Genomic DNA, 11890 nt, shown 5'->3' on the forward strand with positions numbered 1-11890 from the left:
CCAGAGACCTGGGTCTGAGCCTGGGTGTGGGGGTCAGGCTGGCAGAGCAGGGAGAGGGGCTCCGAGGACGTGGGCCACTGGGACTGGGGGTTTGTGGGTGTGCTGGGCAGCCTGGGGCACCTGGGGCCTGGTAGCGGATGGGAGCGGAGGTAAGAGTGGACAGAATCTCGGGACAGGGACACGAGGGTAAGGCCTTGTAAGCGTGTGTGAGTGCACGCGCACATCCATGCCTGCAGGGGTGTGCTCCGCGTCCATGCCCACTTGCACAGATGCACACGCGAGCCCCCGCAGACGTCCACAGGTGTGCACGCTGAAACAGGGATGTCACACCAGCGCCCGGACTGGTGTGCCCCAGCCCACACACATGCACGTCTGTGCACACACAGGGACACGCAGACACACACGCCCTGCGTGTCCCTTCCTCTTGCTCTTTCTCTCACTCGCTCTTTCATGGAGCCTTGCCGTGATCAGACTCAGGGGCCCGCTCCCCAAAGAGCTGTTGGGAGCACTCTTGTGCCCAGACTCGGCCTCTTAACCAGAGACCCCTTGCCCCCACCTAGGGCACCTCCTTGGGCAGGGTCGTGAAGGCCAGCCCCTGAGCGGGGGCTGAGGCGGCCCCACGTGGGATGGCGCAGATGGACTGGGTGCCTCGGGCGGGAGGAGGCAGGGGAGCAACTGCAGGTAGATCTTAGGGATCACTTCTGGCCCTTCCTGCTCCAGTGGTGGGTCTCTGGTTTTGTCCCTGCACCCCTGGGTTCAGCCCAGTCTCCCAGGCCACGTGGGTCACCCCGTGGCCCAGGCTCACCACGTGATGTCCGCAGTCACTCCACGCTTCTCTGGGGTCTGGCCTTTAGTCAGTTCTTCCTCATCCTTCTGTGGCTGACCCAGGCTGTGGGTGCTCCTGGGTCCTGGACCCCTTGGCAAGAACCGTGGTTTCACTAAGAGCTGGCCGTGGCAGTCCTCCCGGGGCTCCTGTGTGTGGTTGAGGGAGAGGGACCTGGGAGTCCGGGGTGAACAAGACAGGAGAGGAGTCGCTGGAGACCATGTCCATTTCCTGCTGGTGGCACTGGCCAGGGACGTGTCTCCCGCTCCGTTTTAAGTTTGCTCTGCTGCCCTGCAGGGCCGCCCAAACCTCAGTGAAGTGTGCTGCCCATCGCTGTGTCTGGTGTTTGGGGGCGTGTAGGGACTGGGACTCTCACTTAGTGCAAGTGTGAAGAGCGGCTTGAGGATTCAGAGGCCGGAAGCTGGTGCCACCTAGGATGCGGTTCCTGGGGGCCCTGGAGGTTCCCAGAGGACAAGATGCTGCCCCGTGGGTTCAAACCAACTTTCAGGTCAATCTTTGTGTGCGAATTTATTACCTGAGGGAAGTATTTAAAACACAAAAGTGGGGAGATCCTTCCAGCTGTGCGATTCAAGGCGAAGGGAGGCTCGGGGCAGCATGGCCCAGAGAGCCTGCTCTGAGCTCTCCTTTCTCCACTCCCCAGCTGCCCCATCCAAGTCTGGGTCCCCACGCCTGAGAGTGAGTGAGCCGTCTCCACCGTGATGAGTTGCCATTGTGGGGTTGGACCCCGCCGTCTGTGGGGCGTGCTGGGTCCGGCTGGGCACATGGACAGCGCGATGTGTGCCACTTGATAATTTTTCTGAAGAATCCACCAAGGTCATCCTGTCCGGATCTACGTGGACCTTTTGTTTTCAGTGTCTGCTTAGTATTCCCCTGCATGAGCAAACCACGCTTTTCTTAACCAGCCCTCACCTGAGGGCAGAGGGGCCCGCTCTCAGTCTCTGATCGGCACTGCCGTGACCACCCTCGTCCTCATGTCCTTATGGAGTCCAGTGACTCTCCGTCTCAGGCGGATTCAGGAAGTGTGCGGTTGAGCCAGAAAAACCCCATCTCCTTGGAAGGAGCAGATCTCCCCGAAGGAAGGCTGCGCCCGTCCCTCCTCCCGGGCCCCTCCACCCTTCCCCCATGGATCCCCTGGGAGCTCCCATCAGCCTGGGAGACGAAGAGTAGGATCTTACCCTGATTTCCATTGGAGAACTTAGTAGTGAGATTGAAAGTCTTACGAGTTTGTCCCGACTTATGAGCGTCTCTTCTGTAATTGCCGGTCTCACCCTTGGTCCGCTTTGGGCTTTTGTCTTTTCCTACAGGAGTATAAGGCCCTCTTGTGAGTGAGGTACCATCTTTCCTGTGGTCTGTGTTTTCCAAGTATCTTCATTTTTGGTGTTTTCCCAGTACATGCGTGCATGTCCTCAAGTTCTGTGTGGTTGAATCTAATTGTTCTTTTATCGTTTCTGGCTTTCAGATCATAGGAGAGCCTCCTCTGCCCTTATCTTAGGAAAACAGTCTTTATATTCTGCTACTGTTACGGATTCGGCTACTTCCTTCAGATACCCGATGCACCCGGAGTTTGTTTACCATGCGGCAGGAGGCAGGATCTCTTTGAAATACATGGCCAGTGTTTGTCGATGTTGTTCACGAACGCACCTGTCTTTCCCCGTGACTCCAAGTGCCACCTTGGTCATAGCGCGCATGACACCCATGGTGTGTGTTCTGGCCACCGCGTGTGGGCCCCACCGGGAGCTGCCCACGTTCACCAGCTGGTGAGGCGAGTCCCCTCTTTGCTCCTCTTTTGAAAAGAAGATTGTCACTTCTTGCGATTTATTCTTACAGGTGAATGCTGGAATCCGTTTGTGCAGTTCCAGAATAACAGTCAGGATGTTGACTGCAGTTTCACCGGTTTGCGTGCCGCTGGGGCCGGAGGCTGTCTCCGCGGCATGAGGGCTTCCCACTTGGAGCGCGGAGCTCCTGTCCATCCGGCGGCCACCTGATCGCACCCCTGTTCTGGCTCGTTCCCCCCTGTGGGTCTTGTACCTCCCTCGGCATCTAAGCTAGGTAACCTGTAGTTTTGGTGGTTGTAACTGGGACTTCCTCCTTTTCTTTAAACCACAGTGGTCATTTTCGGTGTGGTGAGCTGGTTTTTCATTTTCTTCATGCCATTCTTTCTAGAAGTACCCACCCCCCACCTGGCCTTCATTTAAGCAGGACGCCTGGGGGCTTGGGGGATCAGTAGGGCGGACAACCGACGGAGCCCGTGGATCACTGGCCTCCATGTTTCCAAGGGCTCCCCCCTACGGTGCCACGGTCCTCTCTGAGTCGGAGGGAATAAGTCTGCAGAGAAGCCTGTGGAAACGCTTCAAGACGGGGAGGGAGAGCGGGACCTTCCTCAAACTAGGCAGAGATGCCCCTGGGCTGAGCCGGCAGAAGGGCCTGAAGGAGCGGAGGGTGGGGTGGGCCCCAGAGAGAGGCTCCTGAGCGGCAGGACCCGAGCGGTTCCCGCTGGCGGAGGTCTCGGTAGGGGGGCTGCAGACAGCCTGGGGCCTCCACGCTGTGGTGGGGCCTGGGAACAAGGGTCAGGGCGAGGCCACAGTGACCCGAGTGAGGGCACAGCCTGTGTGTCCCAGGCGCTGTGCATGGACCAGATAGGGCAGGGGTGAGGCAGTGGATCTGCCTGTCGTCCCTCATTGCACGCAGCCCTGGGAGGGAAGAGACCAAGACATCGGGCTTCTGCCGCCTGGTCAGATGGGTCTGGAGAGAAAAACTGTGACAGAAAGAGTAAAGTTCCGCTCCTCGCTCGGCTGTGCTCACACGTGTGAGTTCGACACACGTGTCGTGTGTCGGGAGTCAGTGGAGGGCTTTCAGGAGGGGCTCTGCTGGTGGGGGGTGGGAGTGGGGGCTCTCCAGGCGGGCAGAGCGCGGCCCCTCGCCCCTCCTCAGCCCTGCTCGGTGGTGTGGTCTGGATGCATCTCCCCGGCAGAGCCAAAGTCATGTAGGGACGCCCTCGGGGCTGGGAGGCTGCTGAGTGCGCTCCTGAATTCCAGACGCATGCGGCTCACATGCAGGGGTGTCCACAAGGTCCAGGGGGTGTGGGTGTGACATGGGGCGGCCACCGGCAGCGCTGAACCCACGCAAGGAAGAGCTACTTATTTTCCAACACTGAGCTTTGCACATTCCATTGTTGCTGTTGTCTCTTAGATGTTCAAGGTATGCCACCAGGCAGTGTACAAATGAAGACGACTCTGCTTTCCCCATATTTTTGTTGGGTATTCAATTTTTGTGCCTGTTGCGTTAGCGGGGCCTGGAAGCCGGCTGACCGATGACACGGCCCAGGGTGCGTCTGTTCACCGGACTTCCCTGTGGCACCTTGAGTCGATGTTTGCTTTTGGAGTTGAAATCAGTCTTTATTCAGCTTACGCTGTTCATTCATATTTCAATTAGATTTCTTTATGAGGGACAACTGATGAGTTTAAGAGAAATACCCTTTCACCATTTATTGATACGAAGACATGTTCCCTCGTTTAATTAGTAGTTACTGCAGTGGGTTCTGTTGCTGGTGGTGAGACTCCTTGGCGTTCGCAGCAGGTAAATGCTGGGGGTTCACGCCAGACTCCCATTGCCAGCGCCTGGTTAGGATCGCTGCATCAGAGGACTTGTGTGCTGGCTCCAGGATTGAGATGGGTCTCTAGTCCTTCGGGTGTCCTCATGGGAGGTGAGCTCAGGATTTTGGCAGCCTCACAGAGGAGATGGGCACCCACGCTCTGGAGCAGCCTGGCTCCTGGGGGGTCTCGAGGGCCTCTGGTGCGGGCCCAGGGAAGCTGCAGGACCGGTGGGGCTGGGGCCTGTCCCTCTCAGAGCAGCTGTCCATCTCCTCGTTTGCACCTGACCTCAGCCCGGTTAGAGGTCTTGTTATGCCCACTTGACACCGAGGAAACAGACCTGGAAGAGGTAAGACCTGACACACTGAAATCTTCACCGCAGGAAATGCCTGGACTCAGATGTCTCTTGCTGTTTGATCTTGACCAAGTCCTGCATCCCCTCTGAGCCTTGCTTCTGTCTGTGAGGTGGGGATACACCCAGCTCGTGGGGTGCCGGGGGGTGCAGACAGAGGAACCTTGTTCCAGCTGGCAGGGTGGATGGCACAGGGGGGTGGGGGGATGGGAGGGTGGACACCCTTCCTTTCTAGGGGCCTGAGGCTTGCTCTTGACCCCTCCCCTATTCTGCCAAGCCCCCCGCCTCCCCAGACTTGCGACCTCCTCTGAAATAACAGTTCTTCCCAGTGCACCTTCCCTGGCGGTCTTTCTCCCACCCTTCCCCCTGCCTGTGCCCCCAGCCCCCCACAGATGCGTCTGCCTTGTCCGATCCAGTCTGTATCTGGTGTCTCCACACTGCCAGACCCTGGCCCCCTGCCCCGCTCTCCTGGCTGCTTTTGTCTGCTCCTGGGGTCCCAGGGCATTGCTGGCAGCTCAGCCCTGCACACGGTGCTGGAGGGGGGAGCCGCGCTGGACAAAGCCCCCCAGGCACCCTGCTCCTTCACCTTCTATAGGAGGGACATTCACCTGAGATGTCTCCAGGTATCTCCCACCTTCACCCAACATCTGCACACTGGAGACCCAAAGGTCCTTGAGTTTCACAGGAAAGTGGACCTTTCTCTGAGCAGGTAAGGAAGTCAGTCCTCCCTGCAAGCTCCCTGGTGGCTCTGAGATCCCAGCAGATGAGGGCTTGAATGCACACGCCTGGGCCCTGCACCCAGATCCCGACTTAAAGTGCCCAGTTTGGACTCCAGAAATCTGCACCACCCACAGCCCACAGCAAGCAGAGGGTGCCCACCAGAGAGATGGGGAGAGCAAGCTAACGGTTTTATGTGCTTATGGATTCATTTCCACTTTTGGGGAGCTAAGTGCTAGGCTCTAGGCCCCAGGGACAGAGCAGTGGGCAGACAGGTGAGGCGGGCCTGGTCGCTCCCCTGCAGAGGGTACTAGGAGGGGCCAGAGCTTCCCCCGTGGGCTCCAGAGAGTGAGGCTCTGGGGCTTCTTTCCCCTTCCGTGAGGGGGCTGCTGGGGCAGGGCGTACAGGGACCCTGGTCCTGGGAAGTAGCTGAGGGACTTCCACATTTTCTTTTAACTTAAGTTTTTGAATAGAGGCCACGTGCCCGTCAGTGAGGTGAGAAGTGTGTCTCCCGCCCCAGCCCACCGCTATCTGCCTGGGGCCCCTGTGCATTCAGGGCGTCTTCGCGCGGGAACGGGGAAATGCGGGGATGATTGTATTCTCTGCGCTGCCTATGCCAGGGGGTCGTGTAGTGCTGATGCGTCTGCATGACGGTGCAGAGGCCTCCCCCACCTCCCGGGATGCTCTCAGTGTCCACCTCAGGCGGGCTGCGGTTGCTTCACTGTCACGTGTCACTTGGCAAGTGCATCTGGGGATCGGATCCCCTGTGTGGCCTTGCTGAGCCACAGGGTCCATGGCTTGTCACTTTGGGGGATGTGGCTGTCTCACCAGCCTGAGGGACTATGCCCATCCCAGTCCCTGCAGGGATGCGTGAGACGACAGAGGGTTCTCCCTTCAGTTAGACTTTGCACTTGGAGGGTGTTGCGGTTTTGTTCTACGTTTTGAAAAGTCATTCTCTTGTCTTTCTGTCCGAGGTTGATGCTTGGGTCTGTGTTGGCTGACATTGAAACCCCTAAGAACATTGATCATAAAGTGATCCCGAGTGAGAGAGGGGCTGGGGCGGGGGCTGCAGAACCGGGGCAAGGATCTACCTTGACTCACCCCTGAGATGGCACTTTGAGAGCCTGGGCAGACAAGGTGAGGTTGTGCAAGCCACAGCCCTCAGCATGTGAGCAAGGGATCTGGCTCTTGCTGGGGAGAACACGTGCTGCTGGCCCTGAGCTTCAGGAGGGGTTGACAGGTGGGCCTTTCTGCCAGCAAGCTTATTAGGGGACAGGGTGGACAGTGATTGGGGAAAGTTCGAGCCTGAGGAGCCCAAATTTCAGGGAACCAGGCTGGCCTGGACACCTTTGAAGTCCAGCCTGTGGGCAGTGAAGAGCTGACCATGTATTGGAGTCATGGGCTCACATCCAGGTTCTCAGAAGGACCAGTGGGTCACTATGTGGAGGTGGGGGAGGGCTTGGATGGTCGGGGACCAGAGCATGTGACAGGGTGGTTGGTGCCTGTCTAGGGCAGTAGGATTCAGAATTCTGGGAGGGGACGGCTGGGTGATGGGGGGAGTGAGGGCTGATGGAAGGGACGGCCCATGCCTGGCCTAGGGGAGGATCACCCCGGGGAGGGCACAGATGAGGAGCAGTTTGGGATAGGTGGAACCGGTGACAAGCTCAGGGCTGTCTAGGCTGAGCTGGGGCATCCACGGGACATCCAAGGGGACGTCCTAGAAGATGGAGAGATAGAGGGTGGGGCCCTTGTGTAGAGGAGGAGGAGGAGAGTCTGTGGGCAAGGTGGGTGTCATATCACCTGCCTTTGCTGAAGTTCCAGAATTCCCAGGCTGAAGGCAAGCCTCCCCCATCCCTCACTGTGCCCAAGTTCCCCTGATCTCACACTTCTCTTGGTGCTGGTCAGATGGCTGGGAGCAGCCAGGGAATATTGGCTGGGTGAAGGCCAGGGAAGGGTTTGGGAAAACTTGCCGAGTGTCTGTCCAGCCAGGAGACTCAGTGACCGTGTGGGAGAGTCTGGAGGCAGAAGTGAGGCTGGGGGCTTGGTCTGCATGAGTTGCTTTGCCCAGGGAGCACTCAGCTGTTTGTGTGGCTTGTGTGTTGGGCGGGGGGTGTTGAAGTGGGCAGGGTGTCCATGTCAGGCTCCATCCTGTACTCCCCTACCCACCCCCGGTGGGCTGCTTATTGGGAGGTTGCTCATTTGGAGCTGGGACCCCAGGCCTTCCTTGGACAGAGATCCCTGGAACTCTCCTCCCAGGCCAGCCCCCCTGGCAGGGAGTTGGCAATTTTGCTGAATGAATGAGCAAGTAGAATAAAAGATAAATGAGTGAAGGGTGGAGAATGATAGTTGGATAAGTCATGAGTCACAGGTTACAGAGAAGGGGGCTGACGGGGTGGTGAGTGTGGGGCAGCTGTGAAGGTGTGCAGGTGGTGGGGGGCCCTCCTGTGGGCTGCAACCCCCCATGTTAGCAGTACCTCTTGACCCCGGTTCTCTCCAACTGCCCCCTTCCCAAGCCTCCTTATTCGGAAGGGAAAATCAGGGCCCCTGCTCCAGTCCCTCCAGAGCACTGGGCCTTCATCCCTTAACTTGGGGAATAGGCAACATGTGGGCCTGGTCTGGCAAGGAGACACACAGGTGGTCAGAAAGACAAGCTTTCATCTTCCTGAGACAACATGGTCAGGGGTCTTGATCCAGGGGAGGCCTTGCAGGGGAGAGCTGGTCTACCTGATGAGTGCAGCTGGGAAGACTTAAAGATTAGCTGATCAGAAATTAAGTCATTCTTTGGTGAGTGTTCCCCAGTGTCCCATGATCACCATGGTTACCATGCCTTCAGTTCCTCTGGGTTTTCTCACAGAGCCCTCCTGCTCAAGCCAGGCAGTCATTTCTACTCTACAGAGGTTTAGTAGAGCCAAGGAGAGCCTTCCATAACCCGGAAGACATGCGCAGGCGAGTCACAGAGCATGTACCCAGCAGAGACACGTCCAGCTTCACTAGTTACCAGGGAAATGCCAATCAGGAACAGAGTCAGTTGTACCCCTAGGTTAGCAAATGTTCACAAGTCCGATGCGGCCACATGATGGAGACCACGTGTACCGCCAGATTCTCTTGCACCCTGCACGTCAGAGATGCTCTGGGGCAGCCGTCTGGGGAAATAGTGTGGTGTATTCTCTGAATATTCTGTTCCCCATAATCAAGCAGTCTCTTCCTGGCACATCACCCAGTGAAACATCTCACATGTGTATGCAGGAGACGTGTGAGAGAACGTGACCGGCTGCATTGTTCACCAGAGCAACTCTCTGAAAGCAGCCAAAATGACCGTCGAGGGGATTTGGGTTAATGAGGGGTGATACAGGCATGTGATGGAATGCTCTGCAGCAGTTGCAATGAGTGAGCTAGTCACAAAACAATATGGAAGAAGGCTAGCAGCGTGAAATTGAGTAGGTGAGTCCCAACAAATTACACAAAGCTGATGTTCATACATTAAGTGCTTTACACTGTTGTTTTATATAAGTTTGATGGGACAAATATAGCTTCATAGACAATAAAGCTCTATGTCATCTATCTGTGTATCTGTCATCTATCTAACATCCATCTGTCCTTCCATCCATCCATCCACCCATCCTTCCATCCACCTGTCCTTCCATCCATCCATCCATTGTCCATCCATCTGTCCATCCACCCATCCGTCTGACCATTCATCCATCCATCATCCATCCATCTCTCTGTCCTTCCATCCATCTCTCTGTCCTTCCATCCATCCATCTGTCCATCATCATCCATCCATCTGTCCTTCCATCCATCCATCATCCATCCATCTGTCTGTCCTTCCATCCATCCATCCGTCCATCATCCATCCATCCGTCTGTCCATCCATCCATCCATCTGTCCATCCACCCATCCATCTGTCCATCCATCCATCCATCCATCTCTAGCAATCATCCATCTGGGGAGAATGAGAACAATCAACTCAAGATTCCAGAATGTGGTGTCGCTCCCCTAGGACAGGGAGGCAGGGGTATGTAGGGGCACAGAGGGGACTGAGAAGGGTCTCACAGGGAACAGTAAGCTTGTATCAAAATGTTAGTCTTCCTGTTGGTGAGCTCACGGAATGTTGTTATATTATTAAAAAGAAAGAAAGAAATCAGGGCTGTGTCGGGAACAATGAGGAGCGGATGTTGCAGACCAAAGACCATGAGTAAAATTTGGTTTTGTGTCCCTGCAGTATCAGAAATACCTCACGTGAAACAAAACAGCAAACTCCTCAACACTCATGTCTGTGTCACGCACTTCACATTTTGAACATGTCACTTGTCTGCTCTGAGCTGATAAGTGGGAGGCCTCCCAGACGTCTCTTCCATCCCTTCAGGTGGATGGGAGTCATTGTCCTGGGGGAACATTGTCCGTTTATGCTGTAAATGCTGTCCCCAGGGGCAGGGAGGCTTATCACATCCCAGCGAATGGCGAGGCTGACTTTCGCTCAAGGGGCCTATAAACCTTGGTGAGTGAATGAATGCCTTTCTTTCTTTCTTTTTTCCTTTCTTTTTCTTTCTTTCTTTCTTTCTTTCTTTCTTTCTTTCTTTCTTTCTTTCTTTCTTTCTTTCTTCCTTCCTTCCTTCCTTCCTTCCTTCCTTCCTTCCTTCCTTCCTTCCTTCCGTCTTTCTTCTTTTTTTTTTTTGAGAGAGAGAGTGAGAAGCAGGGCGGGAGGGGCAGAAGGAGAGGGAGAGAAAGAATCTTAAGCAGGATCCATGTCCAGCTCAGAGCCCGATGCAGGCTTGATTTCATGACCCTGAAATCATGACCTGAGCCAAAATCACGAGTCGGACACTTAACCAACTGAGCCTCCCAGGCGCCCCCAAAAGGAGGCTTCCTTGGGGAGGAGAATGGGATTTTGAGGGGCCTTGGACCTGCAGAGGCCAGGGGCAGAGCTGGAGGTGGGAGAAGGCTGTGGAGGGCAGCTGGCCTTAGGACAGGCTCTGGAGACCTTGATGTCTGAGCCTCAGCTGTGGGGATGCTGTCAGTGTCCTGGGCTGTTGTAACAAAGCACCACCCCCACAGTCTGGGGACCAGACGCTGAGATCGGGGTGTTGGAGGACCACGCTCCCTCGGAGGCTCTGGGGGAGGATGCTTCCTGCCTCTTCCAGCTTCTGGGGCTCCTGGTGTCCCTGGCTTGTGGCCACGTCCCTCGGTCTCTGCTCTGTCTCTGCTGGGTCTCTTCCCCAGTCTCTGTGGGTCCTTTTCTGTCTCTGACAAGAACACTCCCATTGGATTTAGAGCCCGCCGTGGTCGGGGATGGTCTCACTGCAAGCCTCACTGTAATCACACCTGCAAAGACCCTATTTCCAAATAAGGTCACATGCTGAGGTTCCCAGTGGGCATGAGCTTTGGGGGACGCCATTCCCCCAGTACGTGGGTTCAGAGCTGCGTTCCCTTCCACTCCCAGGTTGGACTTAGGATGGGGCTCCAGGGATCCCTCTGTAGTTCGTAAGCGTGATGATTGGGTGTTCACACCATTCACATGTGCCTCCCTCAAACCTTGTTATGACCTCAGCACATTGCCCGTCTGACGTGGAAAACAGGAAGAAAGAATGGGGCTCCTGGACACCAGGCAGTGGGGACAGGGAGTGCAGGCTGGAGCACATTGTGGCCTGAAGGTGAGGCTGCAGGGGGACCTCAGCCACGCTCAGTCTCCGCGGCTGTTGTGTGGTGGCAGGAAACGTGCGCAGGAGGCTGGGGGAGCAGGAGGCTGGCCGTGAGGCTGGAGAGTGGTCTGGACGCCCCCACAGTCAGGTCGTCCTTACAGCCAGTCTGGGGGGCCTGATGTTTTCAGCCTCACGCCACCTGTCCTGCGCTCTGCCCTGCTAGCTGGCTGTTGGGGGACATTGCCCCGAGGGGAGTAGAGTAAGTCCCACTAGAGTAAGCAAATGGACTTCCCTTCCTGGCAGTAAGAATCCTTTGTTTAAATTTAAAAGCCACTTTCATTACCCCAGTAACTCTGAGCCTTGCGTGGTCCCCATTCCTCTCCTTCTTGGACTTACATCCAGCTGCTGCTCGATCCCAGAGGTTCCAGAACCTCCCCAGCCCTTTCTTCCCATTGCTATGACCCTCGTCCAGGACTTCACCACTTTTTTAAAAAAAAGATAAACAGAGTTGCCTGGCTGGCTCAGTCGGTGAAGCATCTGCCTTCAGTTCAGGTCATGATCTCAAGGTCAGTCCCATGTCGGGCTCCCTGCTCAGCAGGGAGCCTGCTTCTCCCTCTCCCTCTGTCGCTCCCCCTGCTTGTGCTCTCTCTGACAAATAAATAAATAAAATCTTAAAAAAAGATAAACAATTTAAGCTAAAAAAGCCAACAAAACAGCACAGCCATTTCTCCCATCCTGTATCCCCCTG

At 56.1% G+C, this 11890-nt stretch overlaps 1 non-coding gene across 1 annotated transcript; it reads left to right on the top strand.

The window, feature by feature from the left end:
- Positions 1–10969: 10969 nt before the first annotated feature.
- LOC123860741 (small nucleolar RNA U13) lies at positions 10970–11069 on the top strand. Its single transcript, XR_006794854.1, has one exon. It is a non-coding gene; the product is annotated as a small nucleolar RNA U13 (small nucleolar RNA).
- Positions 11070–11890: the final 821 nt, after the last annotated feature.

Source organism: Mirounga angustirostris, unplaced genomic scaffold (assembly GCF_029215605.1).
Source record: "Mirounga angustirostris isolate CCGP_5_RB_7025 unplaced genomic scaffold, mMirAng1.0.hap1 SCAF_4, whole genome shotgun sequence".
Classification (NCBI taxonomy): Eukaryota; Metazoa; Chordata; class Mammalia; order Carnivora; family Phocidae; genus Mirounga; species Mirounga angustirostris.